The following is an 18,447-nucleotide window of genomic DNA, read 5'->3' on the forward strand; positions in this document are numbered from 1 at the left end:
GGACTGATGTCATCAGCCACTGAATGGTCATCATGTGCATAATGGTATCTGTACCCATTCTTCATATGGCATATCTAATTCATCTCTTTACTCTCCCACAGGTCCAGCAAGAGCACCGCACCCCCCCCCCCCCACTATCCAGGAGGAAGAGGAAGACGACTCCTCAGAGGAGCCTCCAGCCTCTGAGGGTGCACCATCACCAGGCATAAGCGCACCCAGCACCAGCGCAGATGCACTCCCAGCTCTACTCAGCTGCATGCAGACACTGAGCCTCGGGGGCCATCCAGAAAGATGGTAATCCTGGAGGTGCTGGAAGAAGTACAGGAGACTCTGATAGGTTTTGCAAGTGCAATGTCTGCAAATGTTCAGAGAATGGAGGATCCATCTCCAACATGAGCACCACCGTGTCGCAGGTGATGGCAACTGTAGGCTCTTCCATGGATAGGATGGCCACCTGCATGGAGCAGCTAATGCACCACTCACAGGAGCACATGGTCTCTATGCAGAATAGATAGCTATCTATGGAGCATAGATGGCAGAGGCTTATGGACCTCCTGTCTAGGCAGGATAGCGTAGACGTGGGTCATCATGGCCCCACTGATGTGCAGCAAGGTGCTTTCCAGCTCCTTGCTAGCAGGGAATTGTGGGTGGCTCATGAGAGGGATGATGGTGAGAGGGGACATGGAAGTGTGGGCTCCTCTCAAAACGCTTACATTTCTCCCCCGTAGTCACCCCCTCAGTCAGAGCCCCAAATGCCTCCTTGGATTGCGATGGCCGAGTCTCCCCCTGCACAGTCACAGAATGAGCAGACTCTGGCGGGGCCATCACAGGCTCCAAAACCCAGAGGACATCTGCCAAAAGTGTCTTAGCAGTCGCAGCAGGGAAGTGAACAGGCTGATTCTACCTCTGCTGAAGCCATAGGGGTAGCACTTCGCGGAAGAGAAAGATGACACACAAGTAGATTCACAAGGGTGGCCACTTGGGTGTTTTATTCAATGTTACTGTCAAGTTTCTGTTAATGTGATGTCAACCATAAAAATCTTTATTTTCACCACTTTCCAGTCTTGGAGAAATTTGTGTGCACCTTTGGAAGTGGCTTAATGAGTTGCAGTGAATGGTGAGACATAACGGTACTCCCCGCAATGGTGGTCAGTGTGAAAGGGATGGCTTGGTCATTGTAGGGATCCTTTATGGTGTTGCTGTGGGGTGGTGCCAACCTGGCACAGCATGTCACAGCCATATGGGTGTACTGCGTAAAGTTAAGTAAACCTGACCATGATGAGGCCATCACTGGCCTCCCGGGCTGCAATGTGCTCGCATGCTGGTGCCATCTGCACCACAGGTTCCTCCAGCTCCTCCTCCTCCTCCTCTTCCAGCTGATGCTCTTCCTCCTCTTCCGCCTCTGAAGAGGCCGTGCGTGCAGAGCCTTGCTCCTCATGCAGTGCTAATTCTCGCTGCTGCTCTATGTTGTGCAGGGCGCAGCAGACCACGATGATTCTGGAGACCCTGGCTGGTGCGTATTGAAGGGCTCCTCCAGATCTGTCAAGGCATCTGAAGCACATTTTGAGCATGCCTATTGTCTGCTCTATGACACATCTGGTGGAAATGTGGCTTTCATTATATCTCTCCTCAGCCTCAGTACTTGGCCTCCTCAAGGGTGTCATGAGCCACGTCTTCGGTGGTTAGCCCTTGTCTCCAAGCAGGCAGCCGGAAGGTATGTCTGGAGGTGTGAAGAGCTGAGGAAGGGTGGACTGGCGAAGGACAAGAGTCATGACAGCTGCCAGGGAATTCGGCATACACATGCATGATGATCTTCCTATGGTTGCAGACCAGCTGCACATTGAGGGCCACTTTGACAGCCACTGGTGAGGCATGTCCACCAGGTCCTCTGGGCTGCAGCTCTTGCTCCAGCAATGCAAAAATGTCTGCGACAACCTAGTGCGATAGCCTGAGCCTCCTTTGGCACTGCTGCTCAGTCATGTTGAGGAAGCTCATCCTCTGCTTGTATACCCTGTGTTAAGGGTACCACCTCTGGCACGGTGTAGCCCTGCGCTGATGCCCTCTGTCCTGTGCAGTATCAGGTGGTTGAGGAGAAGGTTGGTGGTGTTTTTGTTGGTGCTGGTGGTGTACCTGGTGCTGCTGGTGTTGGTGCTCATCGTGGTCCGATTCTGAGGACCAAGGTGAGACAGTATAAACGGTACTCATGCTGATGGAAGAAATGGCAGGTGAAATAAAGTTGACAAAAGCAATCTGTCAATGGTGAGAAAGGATCTTCCAATGAGGTGACACTGGATAGAGACTTTGCTGGAAAGACTTGCAGCCTGCAGAAAGCTCAATCTGTGCTGGAAAGTGATCAGCTGTCAGGTGGGAGCTTTTAAACTACATTTGATGCTGTCAAGTAATCAGTTGGAGAAATGGCCACTCAACTCCCACCTTAGGTTGACAGACGTGGTTCCCGAGCTGCGTGACTAACAGTCCAGCACCTGACCCCACCTCCCGCCCCTTACCCCAATTACATGGCTGCTGAAGTGGACAAGGCACTGCACGAGGTACTGATGAGGAGAGTGTCCCTGTTTATTGCTCCATGGCACCATCCTCATAGCAGTGAGTTGGCATCACTCCATTTTAACTTCACACTGCCTTTGCCTAACTAAGAATTCATACGAATAGATAGAATACAACAATATTTGATGGTATAATGCAGAACAGAGTAGCTCATCCATCACACCCGGCAGCCAGCAACACATTTACTCCTTCGACAAGAGAACCATTTAGAAGAATTGGTTTGTTAGGTGTCACATATCTGAAACAAGGTACAAGCACCAAGGAGCAGCAGTATGCCAACTTAAAACTGTCAACATTCACACCTTACACAATAGGGGATATATATGCCTTGCACCTGACTTGAATATCATACTGAATATTGATTTGTCATTGGTTACAATAAAGGCCAGCATAAAATGATATTTGAAGAACCGAGGAAAGTATAGCACAAGATGGCAAGTGCAGTTTGCGTCTTTAAGAAAAAATGTACCTGTGATGCTCCTTGGAAGGCATTTGGAATTAATATCTGCTCCACAAAGTCTAATCTGCTGGTATAGGGGCTAATTAGTTGGCAGGCTACTTTGCTGTTTAGGACTTTGTGTGTCTGCTGTGGCTCAGTGAGCAGCACTCTCACCACTGAGTCAGAAGGTTGTGGGTTCATAGTCCCACTCCAGAGACTTGAGCACAAAAATTTAGGCTGACACACCAGTGCAGTACTGAGGGAGTGCTGTACTGTCATAAGATTACATTGGATATACAGCATAGAAATAGGCCATTCAGCCCAACCAGTCCATGCCAGCATTTATGCTCCACTCGAGCCTCCTCCCGTCTTTCCTCATCTAACTCTATCAGTATAACCCTCTGTTCCCTTCTCCCTCATATGCTTATCTAGCCACCCCTTAAATGCATCTATACTATTTGCCTCAACTACTCCCTGTGGTAGCGAGCTCCACATTCTTACCACTCTCTGGGTAAAGAAGTTTCTTCTGAATTCCCTATTTGAATTCTTGGTGACTATCCTCTATTGATGGCCTCTAGTTATGCTCTTCCTCACAAGTAGAAACACTCTCTCTCTATCTACTCTATCAAAACCTTTCATAATTTTAAAGACCTCTATTAGGTCACCCCTCAGCCTTCTCTTTTCTGATAGGCATACCCTTGCATTTCTGGTATCATCCTTGTAAATCTTCTCTGCACCCTCTCCAGTGCCTCTATACCCTTTTTATAATATGGCGACCAGAATTGTACACAATACTCCAAGTGTGATCTAACCAAGGCTCGATACAAGTTTAGCATAACTTCACTACTTTTCAATTCTATCCCTCTAGAAATAAACCCTAGTGCTTGGTTTGCTTTTTTATGGCCTTGTTAACCTGTGTCGATACTTTTAGAGATTTGTGTATTTGTACTCCGAGATCCCTTTGCTCCCCTACCCCACCCAGATTCACACCCTCCAAGTAATAAGTGACCTCACTATTCTTCCTACCAAAATGTAATACCTCACATTTATCTGTGTTGAAATTCATTTGCCAATTATATGCCCATTCTGCAAGTTTATTAATGTCTTCCTGTAATTTGTTGCAGTCCTCCTCAGTATTGACTATCCCCAATTGGGTGTCATCTGCAAATTTAGAAATTGTGTTTTTGATTCCAAATCATTAATATAAATCATGAACAACAGTGGTCCCAGCACTGATCCTTGTGGAACACCTTCTGCCACTTTGAATAGCTACCCTTTACTCCTACTCTCTGCTTTCTGTCTTGAGGCCAGCTATCCATTTTGCTACTTGTGCACTGACTCCGCATTCTCTGACCTTATTCATTTGTCTATTATGTGGTAACTTATCAAAGGCCTTTTCAAAATCTAGATAAATTACATCTATTACAGTACCCTTGTCTACTCTCTCTGTTACCTCTCCAAAAAATTCAATGAGGTTGGTCAAACAAGACTTTCCCTTTTGAAATCCATGTTGACTATTCATTATTATATTTTTGGTTTCTAGATGTTCTTCTATTTTCTCCTTTAGTAGGGATTCCATTATTTTTCCAATAATTTGGATGATACTTTAAACGGAGGCCCCATCTGCCCTCTCAGGTGGACATAAAAGATCCCATGGCACTATTTTGAAGAAGAGCAGGGGAGTTATACCTGGTGTCTGGGCCAATATTTATCCCTCAATCAACATCACTAAAAAATAGATTTTCTGGTCAATATCACATTGCTGTTTGTGGGAGTATGCTATGTGCAAATGTGGCTGCTGCATTTCTTACATTAGAACATTGACTACAATTCAAAAATACTTCATCTTCATCTATCTTATATATATATAAATGGATCTGTCTGTCTGTCTGTCTGTGTGTATGTCCACGCTTAACTCAAAAGTTATAGAGCGTACCTATACATATATATATCAAAAGAAAGCTTATGATTAGGGGAGTGTCATAGGCATATCTACTTTTTGGTCAGACAAAATTTGCTTGGACAGTATACAAAAAACGTTCAAAAAACGGACAAAATCCGCTCATTAGCATTGAGTGACGTGATGGTTGACCAATCCTACGGCTCATTAGCGTTGAGTGATGTGATGGTTGACCAATCCTATAGGGGAAGCGCGGTGCGTCACGGGGGGCATTTCATGGCGTCTGTGGGCGGGGCCTAATCCTGCCGTGAGTGCGGGAGCGGGAAAACAGATACGCAGACATCGACAGAGACAACCACGCGGCCCGAGAGCCTGAGAGACAGCGAGCATACACACACAGAGACACATACACCTGCGCATCCCCTCTCTCTCTCCTTCCCCTCCTCCCTCTCTCTCTGTACTATTTATCTACACAGAGAGAACCGCGTGGCCCGAGAGACAGCGAGCGGGTGAGCGGCGGCGTCGGGCCGTTGCGTCATCTGAGCTGAGGTGACTCGGGCCGGGCCTGAGGTGCTGCGCCGCACACGGGGGCTCCGGGTCACCAAGGCCGGGCTCTGAGTGCAGCCCCTTCCCCGGGGTGTCATCCTCTCTTCTCTATCTCCTTCCCTCACTCTCGCCTTGCATCTCTCTCTCTCTCTCTCTCTCCTCTTCCCTCTCTCTCTCTCTCTCCTTCCCCCTCTCTCTCTCTCTCCTTCCCCCTCTCTCTCTTGCCATGAGTGCGGGACTGGGAAAACAGATACACTGAGCGGGAGCTCAGCTGAGGCGAGTCGGGCCGGGCCTGAGACGCTAGGCCCCGCACGGGGGCTCCGGGTCACCGTGGCCGGGCTCTGAGTCCAACCCCTTCCCCGGGGTGCCTTCCTCTCTTCTCTATCTCCTTCCCTAACTCTCTCCTTCCCTCTCTCTCTCTCTGTCTCTCTCTCCTTCCCTCTCTCTCTCTCTCTCCTTCCCTCTCTCTCTCTCTCTCCTTCCCCTCTCTCTCTCTTCTTCCCCTTCTCTCTCTCTCTCCTTCCCCCCTCTCTCTCTCTCTCCTTCCCCCTCTCTCTCTCTCTCTCTCCTTCCCTCTCTCTCTCCTTCCCCCTCTCTCTCTCTCTCCTTCCCCCTCTCTCTCTCTCTCCTTCCCCCTCTCTCTCTCTCTCTCTCCTTCCCTAACTCTCTCCTTCCCTCTCTCTCTCTCTGTCTCTCTCTCCTTCCCTCTCTCTCTCTCTCCTTCCCTCTCTCTCTCTCTCTCTCCTTCCCCTCTCTCTCTCTCTCCTTCCCCCTCTCTCTCTCTCTCCTTCCCCCTCTCTCTCTCTCTCTCTCCTTCCCCCTCTCTCGCTCTCTCTCTCTCTCTCTCTCCTTCCCCCTCTCTCTCTCTCTCTCCTTCCCCCCTCTCTCTCTCCTTCCCCCTCTCTCTCTCTCTCTCTCCTTCCCCCCTCTCTCTCTCTCTCTCTCTCCTTCCCCTCTCTCTCTCTCTCTCCTTCCCCCTCTCTCTCTCTCCTTCCTCCCTCTCTCTCCTTCCCCCTCTCTCTCTCTCCTTCTCCCTCTCTCTCCTTCCCTCTCTCTCTCTCCTTCCCTCTCTCTCTCTCTCTTTTCCGCTCTCTCTCTCTTTTCCTCTCTCTCTCTCTCTCCTTCCCTCTCTCTCTCTCCTCTCTCTCTCTCTCCTCCCCTTCCCTCTCTCCTTCTCTCTCTCACTCTCCTTCCCTCTCTCTCTCTCTCTCCTTCCCCCTCTCTCTCTCCTCCCCCCTCTCTCTCCTTCCCCCTCTCTCTCTCCTTCTCCCTCTCTCTCCTTCCCTCTCTCTCTCTCTCCTTCCCCCTCTCTCTCTCTCCTCCTCCCTCGCTCTCCTTCCCCCTCTCTCTCTCTCCTTCCCCCCCTCTCTCTCTCCTTCCCCTTCTCTCTCTCTCCTTCCCTCTCTCTCTCTCTCTTTACCTCTCTCTCTCTCTTTTCCTCTCTCTCTCTCTCTCTCTCTCCTTCCCTCTCTCTCTCTCTCCTTCCCTCTCTCTCTCTCCTTCCCTCTCTCTCTCTCTCTCTCCTTCCCCCCTCTCTCTCTCTCCTTCCCCCTCTCTCTCTCTCTCCTTCCCCTCTCTCTCTCTCTCTCTCCCTCTCCTTCCCCCTCTCTCTCTCTCCTCCCCCTCTCTCTCCTTCCCCCCTCTCTCTCTCCTTCCCTCTCTCTCTCTCTTTACCTCTCTCTCTCTCTTTTCCTCTCTCTCTCTCTCTCTCTCTCTCTCTCCTTCCACCCCTCTCTCTCTCTCTCTCTCTCTCTCCTTCCCCCTCTCTCTCTCTCCTTCCCTCTCTCTCTCTCCTTCCCTCTCTCTCTCTCCTTCCCTCTCTCTCTCTCTTTCCCTCTCTCTCTCTCTCTCCTTCCCTCTCTCTCTCTTCTCTCTCTCTCCCTCCCCTTCCCTCTCTCCTTCTCTCTCTCTCTCTCCTTCCTTCTCTCTCTCTCTCTCCTTCCCCCTCTCTCTCTCCTCCCTCCCTCTCTCTCCTTCCCCCCCTCTCTCTCTCTCTCTCCTTCCACCCCTCTCTCTCTCTCCTTCCCCCTCTCTCTCTCTCTCATTAATGTCAATGATAACATTGCAAAATTATAATTCTGCTTGCTACCTCCAAATTCACATAGAACGAAAACTGTAAAACCTGGAGTATATGGCTACTGGCGATCCCCATTAACAAAAAACGAAGTTAAAGAACCACCTCCTGGGTGCTTAGCAAGAGTTCTTCAATCCCAACAGTTTTATAAACAGTTTTATAAACATGGCAGCGGGTTCTTCAGTTCCCTCGGCAATGCCGGGTACTCCAGCTAGTTGGCTATAAAGCGCTTTGCGACGTCCTGTGGTCGTGAAAGGCACTACATAAATGCAAGTCTTTCTTTCTTTACTGCTGACCTCAATATTGTCTTCTCCTAACATCCACATGCAGTCACTCTGCAACAAGGGTCACTGGGTAGTGATCAGAGGCAGGAGTCCTGGATAGTTTTTCTCCTTCCTAACCTATAGGCACTATGGCCAACTATAGCACTATGGTCAACTATAGCACCCTGCCTGAGATCAGCTAATCCAGTACAGACCGAGGATCAAACCTGGGGCCTTCTGGTGTGTGCGGCTTATTGCCATCCCAGGTTATGCATTTACCCACTAAGCCATTAGAGACTCCTTTGTCAACCTTCTTCAGTGTATATGTAAGTATTTAACAAAGTATACCTCAGCTCCAGAAACACAAAGCTTCATTACTTCAATGAATGTTGTACAAACTAAATAAATCCAAAATGAAAAATATTGAATTCAAATTCAGAAAATGCTTCAGAGCGGAACAGAGGAATAGGAGTAGGCCATTCAATCCCTCGATCCTGCTCTGCTGTTCAATTCAATAATCACGGCTGATTTGCACCGTAACTCAATTTACCCACCTTAGTTCCATATCCCTGGATACCTTTACTTAATAAAATTCTATCAACCCCATTAAAAACCATTCTAATAAATTAGGGACTGCCATTCTATTCTACCTACCATTCTAACTAATCAAGGGAGACCTAGGCCAGAACTTGTGCATCTGAGGGGCGAAAATGTTTTTGCGCGACTATTTTCTGCTGTATTAGTTTGCAAAAATACTTGACCTGGGTAATTGAGTTGGAACCCTCTTCTGTTTTAATATTTCATTTTATTTTTGATCGAGCTGCCCTATTTTATGTGCGACTACATTGCTCCTAAATTAATCCATCCACATCCTCTAGGGAACCCGATGCATTTAATACAATTTTTCCTCTTGTGGGAACCTGAGTTCATCTGCATTTGAAACTGTTGCTAAAACTGAGGTCCTGCATTTGCTCGGAAGTGTGGATGTGTATGGCATAATAGGGAATCATGTGTGATTGCATTTCGTTGTGTCTGGTAAGTGTCAATGATTTAATCATCTATTGCATTAAAGATCTCCACAAAAAGGGTTGTGAAGCATAGCAGAGAAAGGAAAATAGTAAATCTGTTTAGTTCCTCTGTTTACAAGGCCATTTACTTAATACTGAATGAAATGGTCCCAATTTTAACTCCAGACGGGTTTTGGGTGGAGAGGTGAGTTGGAAATACATCCGCTGTTGCAGAAATCTGGTCCGAGCTATTTGAACTCCCAAACCTCATTAACATACCACCAGTCCACTTCCTGCTCGACATTGCCAGTGATGCCCACATCCCGAGAATGAATAACATGCAATGTGCCATGTGGTAACAAGACCACAGTGACCACCGCACAGTCATTGTGGAGACGAAGTCCCGTCTTCACTCTGAGAACACCCTCCATCTTGTGTGGCACTACCCTTGTGCTAAATGGGATAGATTCAGAACAGATTTAGCGGCTCAAAACTGGGCATCCATGAGGCGCCGTGGGCCATCAGCAGCAGTAGAATTGTATTCCATCACAATCTGTAACCTCATGGCCCAGCATATCCCTCACGCTACCATTACCACCAAGACCAACCCTGGTTCAATAAGGAGTGTAGAAGAGCATGCCAGGAGCAGCACCAGGCGTACCTAAAAATGAGGTGCCAACCTGGGGAAGCTGCAACACAGGACTACATGCATGCTAAAAAGCGGGAGCAGCATGCTATAAACAGGGCTAAGCGATCCCACAATCAACGGATCAGATCAAAGCTCTGCAGTCCTGCCACATCTAGTCGTGAATGGTGGTGGACAACTAACGGGAGGAGGAAGCTCCATGAATATCCCCATCCTCAACGATGGTGGAGCCCAGCACGTGAGTGCAAAAGACAAGGCTGAAGCGTTTGCAACCATCTTCAGCCAGAAGTGCTGAGTGGATGATCCATATCGGCCTACTCCCGAGGTCCCCACCATCACAGAAGCCAGTCTTCAGCCAAATCGATTCACTCCACGTGAAATCAAGAAATGTCTGAGCGCACTGAATACAGCAAAGGCTATGGGCCCCGACACCATCCCAGCTATCGTGCTGAAGACTTGTGCTCCAGAACTAGCCGCGTCTCTAGCCAAGCTGTTCCAGTACAGCTACAACACTGGCATCTATCCAACAATGTGAAAAACTGCCCAGGTATGTCCTGTCCACAAAAAGCAGGACAAATCCAATCCGGCCAATTACCGCCCTATCAGTCTGCTCTCAATCATCAGCAAAGTGATGGAAGGTGTCATCAAGAGTGCTATCAAGTGGCACTTACTAACCAATAACCAGCTCACTGATGCCCAGTTTGGGTTCCGCCAAGACCACTCGGCTCTCGACCTCATTACAGCCTTGGTCCAAACATGGACAAAAAAGCTGAATTCCAGAGGTGAGGTGAGAGTGACTGCCCTTGACATCAAGGCAGCATTTGACTGCGTGCGGCATCAAGGAGCCCTAGTAAAACTGAAGTCAATGGGACACAGGGGGAAAACGCTCCACTGGCTGGTGTCATACCTAGCACAAAGGAAGATGGTTGTGGTGGTTGAAGGTCAATCATCACAGCCCCAGAACATCACTGCAGGAGTTCCTCAGGGCAGTGTCCTAGGCCCAACCATCTTCAGCTGCTTCATCAATGACCTTCCCTCCAACATAAGGTCAGATGTTCGCTGATGACTGCACAGTGTTCAGCGCTATTCACAACTCCTCAGATAATGAAGCAGTCCATGCCCGCAAGCAACAAGACCTGGACAACGTTCAGGCTTGGGCTGATAAGTGGCAGGTAACATTCGCGGCCAGCATTTATTGCCCATCCCAAATTTCCCTTGAGAAGGTGGTGGTGAGCCGCCTTCTTGAACTGCTGCAGTCCGTGTGGTGAAGGTACTCCCAAGTGCTGTTAGAGAGGGAGTTTCAGGATGGTGTGTGACTTGGAGGGGAACTTGGAGGCGGTTGTGATCCCATGCACCTGCTGCCCTTGTCCTTCTAGGTGGAAGAGGTCGCGGGTTGGGGAGGTGCTGCCGAAGAAGCCTTGGCGAGTTGCTGCAGTGCATCTTGTAGATGGTACACACTGCAGCCATGGTACGCCGGTGGTGGAGGGAGTGAATGTTTAAGGTGGTAGATGGGGTGCCAATCAAATGGGCTGCTTTGTCCTGGATGGTGTCGAGCTTCTTAAGTGTTGTTGGAGCTGCACTTATCCAGGCAAGTGGAGAGTATTCCATCACACTCCTTACTTGTGCCTTGCAGATGGTGGAAAGGCTTTGGGGAGTCAGGAGATGAGACACTCGCCGCAGAATACCCAGCCTCTGACCTGCTCTTGTTGCCACAGTATTTATGTGGCTGGTCCAGTTAAGTTTCTGGTCAATGGTGACCCCCAGGATGTTGATGGTGGGGGATTCGGCAATGGTAATTCCGTTGAATGTCATGGGGAGGTGGTTAGACTCTCGTTTGTTGGAGATAGTCATTGCCTGGCACTTCTGTGCTGCGAATGTTACCTGCCACTTATCAGCCCAAGCCTGAACGTCGTCCACGTCTTGTTGCATGCGAGCTTGGACTGCTTCATTATCTGAGGAGTTGTGAATGCCGCTGAACACTGTGCAGTCATCAGTGAACATCCCCACTTCTGACCTTATGTTGGAGGGAAGGTCATTGATGAAGCAGCTGAAGATGGTTGGGCCTAGGACACTGCCCTGAGGAACTCCTGCAGCGATGTCCTGGGGCTGTGATGATTGACCTTCAATCACCACAACCATTTTCTTTTGTACTAGGTTTCTTTCTCAATCATATTCTTAAATCTCATTGGTTAAGGAGATACATTGTTGGTACTGTCATTCACTAAGGTCCCAGATGCCCTGTTGCTCTCACACTGCCAGCAACTAGCAAGGCTAAACATTTTCGAGCTGAAGGGTGAGGGAAAAAGTCTAACTAACGGGGCATGCCGCAAGATGCCCCACTCCAGCAAACTCTGGGCTATTATGACAGTCAAATTGTATTTTCAACCTTTTGAACTTTAAAACAGTTCTCTGCCATATTATTGTTTTGTACATCATAAACCTATTGGTGACTGTTTGGACTGATGGGAGTGATTGGTGCCCAATAATGCTAGGTGAGTGGTTGATGATGGGGTATTCCTTAGAAAACTTGCCTTGTTTGAAGTAGCCTTTTATTCCATCAATTCAGCAAGTGGCTTTCAGTGGATGCCAAGAGCACAGTGAAGATCAATGCACAGTTTTGCAATCTCCCCTCATCTCGTCTCGTCTCATGAAACTTACTTTTGTTGGGATAAAACTACATATTATCCAGGATATTGGCCAGTAAATTTAAGACTGTAATCCAATTCGGAGGTTCAGAGGACGTACATAAAGTGCTGAAGTTTCACTCTCACAGTTTATGACATTATTTGAACCTGTATACTGGATTACTAACTAGTAGTTCACTCAGAGGTGTCTATTATCTTGGCTATTATTGATGGGCTGTGTTGTGCTTACAGAACAAATCCAATCTGTACTTTAATATTCAGTCTAAAGTAAGGTAACAGTACTGCTACATTATATAGTTTTAACTATTCACCTCCAGGGTCAACTTGTCCAATACTGTCTTCATTGGCCTCTCCAACTCCATGCTACAGAAACTGCAATTCATCCAGAATTTCCTATCCCATACGAAGTTCCACTCACCTATCAAGCCGGAATGTTATTGAATCTCCATGCCCTAATGAATTGATTTCAAAATCCACACGTTCATTTTCATTTACAAATCGTTCCATAGCTTCACCCAACTATATCTTTGCAACCCACACTCAACTTCCCCAACTCCCTTTTCCTTGGCCCTTTATCTCTTCCCTACACAAATTCCAACAGATCCAGAACTCTGAAACCTACATCCTATTCTATCCTGTAAAGAAGAAAGAAAGAAAGACTTGGATTTATATAGCACCTTTCACGACTTTTGGAGTGTAGTCACTGTTGTAATGTGGGAAACGCGGCAGCCAATTTGGGCACAGCAAGCTCCCACAAACAGCAATGTGATAATGATCAGATAATCTTTTTTTAGTGATGTTGATTGAGGGATAAATATTGGCCAGAACACCGGGGATAACTCCCCTGCTCTTCTTTGAATTGTGCCATGGGATCTTTTACGTCCACCGAAGAGAGCAGACGGTGTAATGATATCAGCAAATAGTGATGATATTTGTCTGTGTTTGATTACTTATGCCTTACAGCATATTTGTCTGTGTTTTTGATTACTTGTGCCTGACCAGCAGAGGTCATGTGAGAGACAAGCAGTCGAGAGGAGTTTTACTTTCAGTTTCATTCTAGATGCATCACAGCATAGTGTGTTCTGTAAAAAGCTGTAGAAAGTCTTGAACAAGACTTTAGATTAAACAACATTCTCTTTCAGAAATGAGTCTTTATTGAACCCAAAAAGAAATCAAAACATGATGTCAGAAGTGGCTGAAAGAGAAAAAACCTGAAGTTAGCAACTTGATGGGACAGTGAAAGCAGTTGTGGCAAGTAAGCGAAATCAGCTCTCCACATATTAGCAAGCCAGAAGAGAACATCGTTGCTTACCATTAGAGAATAGCTAACGAAGTGAAAAAATGGAAGGTTTACTCCCACCGGCGACGCTTCAATTGACAGGTAATGTGGCTGAAAATTGGAGAAGGTTCAAACAACGTTTAGAGTTGTATTTAGCGGCAATCGGAGCTGACGAGAAAAGTGATAAACAAAAATCGTCCGTGTTCTTACATGTCGTGGGTGATGCAGCGCTGGAGGTTTATAATAATTTCATATTTGCTGTTGATGGAGACAAAATGAAGCTAGATAAAATAATGGAACAGTTTGAGGCCTACTGCATACCTAAACGCAACGTGACCTTTGAGAGGCACAAATTTTTCACATGTGTACAGAAAATTGGCGAGACTATTGATCAGTATGTGACTGAACTGAGAAACTGGAGCAAATCGTGTGAATTTGGGGGACTCACAGACTCGCTGATAAACGACAGACTGGTGTGTGGTATTCGAGATAATGGTCTAAGGGAAAGACTGTTAAGAGAGCAAGATCTAGACCTGGGAAAAGCCATAGCACTGTGTAGGGTTACAGAGACTGTGAAGTTGCAGGCGAAGGAGCTGTTCAGTGACAGTAGCTGCAATGTGGATGCAGTGCGAAAGAACGGATACAAACCGTTTAACAAAGAGAGCGTCAATGTGAAAAAAGAGACGTGGCCAGCAAACGAAAATGAAAGAGACAATCGGAAGTCATGTAGTCGATGCGGTATACAGCATCCACCAAGAAAGTGTCCAGCATATGGTAAAACATGCAATAGATGCAACAAAAACAACCATTATGCCCGTTGCTGCAAGAACCAAGTGCAACAAAGCAAGGTCCATGCAGTAGATGAAAGCGAGATAGAGGAATTCTATGTAGATGTTGTGTCTGAAAACAAAAGAGAAGAAAGAGACTGGATGTTGACACTAAAAGTGAATGACATACACGTTCCATTTAAATTGGATACTGGAGCACAAGTTAATGTGATATCAGAGACCGATTTTAAGAGAATTAGACCCAGACCAAAGTTACATGGAATACAAGTGAAAGTGACCGGATACTCAGGTACTGATATACCAGTGAAAGGAAAATGCATTGTCAAAGTAACACACAAGGACAGAGAGCACACGCTAGCATTAATCGTGGTGCCAAAGGATGTGCAAGCCATACTAGGGTTAAAAGCCTGTGAGAGACTGAACCTGGTAAAGAGAGTCCTCGTTGTGGAAAGCGAAGGAGAGACAGTCTATGATAAACTCATGAAAGAGTACAAAGACCTATTTAAGGGTCTAGGCTGCATTCCAGGAGAACACACGATCAGAGTAGATAAAAGTATGACACCGGTCATACATCCATGCAGAAAAGTTCCGTTTGCTCTTTAAAAGCAACTGAAGGCAGAGTTGGACAGGATGGAAAGCCTGAACGTGATTCAGAAGATAGATGAGCCAACTGGGTGGGTGAGTTCCCTCGTCGTAGTGGACAAAAAGAATGGAAAGCTCAGAATTTGCCTGGATCCAAGAGATCTAAACAGAGCAATAAAGAGAGAGCACTTCAAGCTTCCTACACATGAGGAAATCATGGCACAGTTTGCAAATGCAAAATATTTCAGCAAGTTAGATGCGTCCTCAGGATTTTGGCAGATGAAGCTGGACGAAGCAAGTTCAAGACTGTGCACGTTCAACACTCCATTTGGCAGATACAGATTCCTAAGGTTACCATTTGGCATTGCCTCAGCTCCTGAAGTGTATCACAAGACTATCCATATGATCTATGAGCACCTGGAGGGAGTTGATACATCAATGGATGACATCATAGTATGGGGAACCACGAGAACTGAGCATGACGAGAGACTGAAAAAAGTGCTGGAAGCAACAAGGAAAACAAACCTGAAGCTGAATAGAGAGAAATGCCAGCTCGGGGTGACAGAACTGACATTCGTGGGAGATATCCTTAGCAGTGAGGGCATCAGACCAGATCCCAGAAAGGTGTCCGCCATTGAGAATATGCCAAGGCCACAATGCAAAAAGGACGTGCAGAGGTTTAATGGAATGATCAACTACATGGGTAAATTCATATCCAACCTCTCAGAAAAAATAGCGCCACTGAGAAGACTAACTGAAAAGAACATAGAATGGGAATGGAATCATGAGCATGAGAAGTCATGGAGCGATCTAAAGAAACTGCTCACAGAGGAACCAGTTCTGAGGTTTTATGACCCAGCGAGACCCGTCAAGATATCATCAGATGCATCACAGAGTGGGCTCGGTGCCGTTCTTCTGCAACAATATGACTACTGGCAACCTATTGCATATGCATCGCGCTCAATGACAGACGCGGAGACGCGATATGCTCAAATAGAAAAGGAGCTGCTCAGCATCACATACGCCTGTGAAAGATTTCACCAGTTTGTGGCAGGACAAGCAATCAGTGTAGAGACTGACCATAAGCCCTTGATTGCATTGTTCCAAAAGCCACTGAATAGCTGTCCGCTTAGAATACAAAGAATGATGATCAGGCTGCAACGCTATACACTGAATGTTGCGTACACACCGGGTAAGCTGATGTATACAGCAGACACGTTGTCCAGAGCTGTTGACCCCAGTGAGCCCGCAAACACCACAATGGATGAAAAAGTGAATGCCTACGTGGACATGATCACAAGTGCACTGCCCATAGCAGATGCAAAAATGGAGCTCATAAAGACTGAGACAAACAAAGATGAAACAATGAGATGACTGAGAAAAAGCATCTTGGATGGATGGCCCAACATGAAGCAAGACTGCTCACCTGATATAGCAGAGTACTGGAACTGCAGGGCGGAACTATCAGTGGTCGAAGACATCATCTACAAAGGAAGTAAAATAGTTATCCCAAAGAGTCTGAGAAGAGAGATGCTAAAAAAGATCCATGGAGGACATCTGGGAATCGAAAAGTGTAAGAAAAGAGCACGAGAGGTGATGTACTGGCCACGAATCAACCAAGATGTGACAAATGAGGTGTCAAACTGCACAATATGCCTGAAATATCGAGCAAGCAATCCGGTAGAACCACTAAAGCCACACCCAGCACCAGACAGACCTTACCAGAAGGTAGGCGCTGACCTATTCGTATGTCAAGGGAAGGACTATCTTGTCGTCACAGACTATTACTCCCTGTATCCAGAGGTTTGTAGACTGTACACCACCACTGCAGAAGCTGTGATAAGAAGTATGAAAGCCATATTCTCCAGACATGGCGTGGCAAGCGAGGTCTTCACAGACAACGGACCCCAGTTTAACAATGCAAATTTCCGACACTTTGCCAAAGAGTGGGACTTTGTCCACACAACGTCAAGTCCTCACTATCCACAGTCCAATGGACTAGTGGAAAAATCGGTCCAGACAGTAAAAAGACTGATGTACAAGGCAAAAGACAGTGGAACTGACTTCTACCAAAGCATGCTTGTATACCGCACAACGCCGCTCGAGTGTGGTATGTCACCAGCCCAACTCCTGATGGGACGTCGGCTAAGGTCAAACCTACCCATCCCGGAGAACCTCCTGAAAACAAAAGAGGGGGAGAAAGTGAGGAAGTTCAAAGAGCAACAGAAAGAAAAGCAAAAGTACTACTATGACAGAGGAACACAAAACCTACCTGAACTCCACACTGGTGACCAAGTAAGGTTGAAAGACAAAACAAACACATGGACTCAGAAGGGAACTGTCCTGAGTGAAGTTCAACCAAGATCATACACCATTCAGACAGATGAGGGTGCTGTTCTGAGAAGAAATCGTCGAGATCTTCTCATGGGACCAGCCACAGCAGGTCAAGAGACTGATACTGGTGAACAACCTGATCACACAGCTGAGAACCAATCATCTGAGGCAACAACTCAGATTCAAGGACAATCAATCAGAAAATCCTCAAGACACGTGAAGCCTCCTGAGAGACTCATTGAGCAAATTTAAGGACTATTGTTAAAGAAGGAAGTAATGTTATCTTATTCTTTCTTCAAGTTCTAGTGTATTGACATATTTCATGTGAACACACAAAGCAAGGGTAAAAAACCTTGATCATGATAATGATAATGTAAGTTCATTAAATGTTGTTAGTTAAAAGTAAAATACTTTTGTTTTAAGAAAGGGAGATGTAATGATATCAGCAAATAGTGATGATATTTGTCTGTGTTTGATTACTTATGCCTTACAGCATATTTGTCTGTGTTTTTGATTACTTGTGCCTGACCAGCAGAGGTCATGTGAAAGACAAGCAGTCGAGAGGAGTTTTACTTTCAGTTTCATTCTAGATGCATCACAGCATAGGGTGTTCTGTAAAAAGCTGTAAAAAGTCTTGAACAAGACTTTAGATTAAACAACATTCTCTTTCAGAAATGAGTCTTTATTGAACCCAAAAAGAAATCAAAACAGACGGGGCCTTGGTTTAACGTCTCATCTGAAAGATGGCACCTCCGACAGTGCAGCCCTCCTTCAGCACTGCACTGGAGTGTCAGCCCTAGATTTTATGTGCTCAATTCTTGGTACTGAGTCTTGGTTCCTATCAGCCCTGTCTTTGCCAACCTACACTACCTACCCACCCACTAACATATTGGACCGGAATTTCCTGGACCTTTTCAGCTTGACTGCCATGTAAGAGTGGCATAGTACCAACTTTTGGCAAATAAATTCACGCATAACTGATTTACGCTGACTTTACACCAAAACATTGGTACGTGCGAATTCCTCGATCAGCTGGGCTGCTTCCAAGAAACGCCCTCTAAACCTTCTGCTGCTCATTTACATAGCTCCAACCCCATGCAAAAGACCCGCTCATGCGAGTTTCCTGCTTTTACAGTAATGTGTTGGCATAGACTTACACCTAAAAACATAGGCGTAGTTTGGCCCGAAGTTGCTTGATATCGGCGTGATTGAGACTTCCGGAGTTTGATAGCGATTTTCCTCATAATTTAAAACGAATAAAAATTATTGAGACCCGCACTATAATTAACCAAAGTGCTGTCAGTCGCAATGCACTCAAAAAATTTCATTTCCCTGCCCCCCTGCAGTCCCCTCCCTCCCTCAGAAGGACGAAACAGTTG

This window comes from Somniosus microcephalus, chromosome 24 (assembly GCF_052327205.1).
Source record: "Somniosus microcephalus isolate GS21.2 chromosome 24, FLI_Smic_1.0, whole genome shotgun sequence".
NCBI classification, from domain to species: domain Eukaryota; kingdom Metazoa; phylum Chordata; class Chondrichthyes; order Squaliformes; family Somniosidae; genus Somniosus; species Somniosus microcephalus.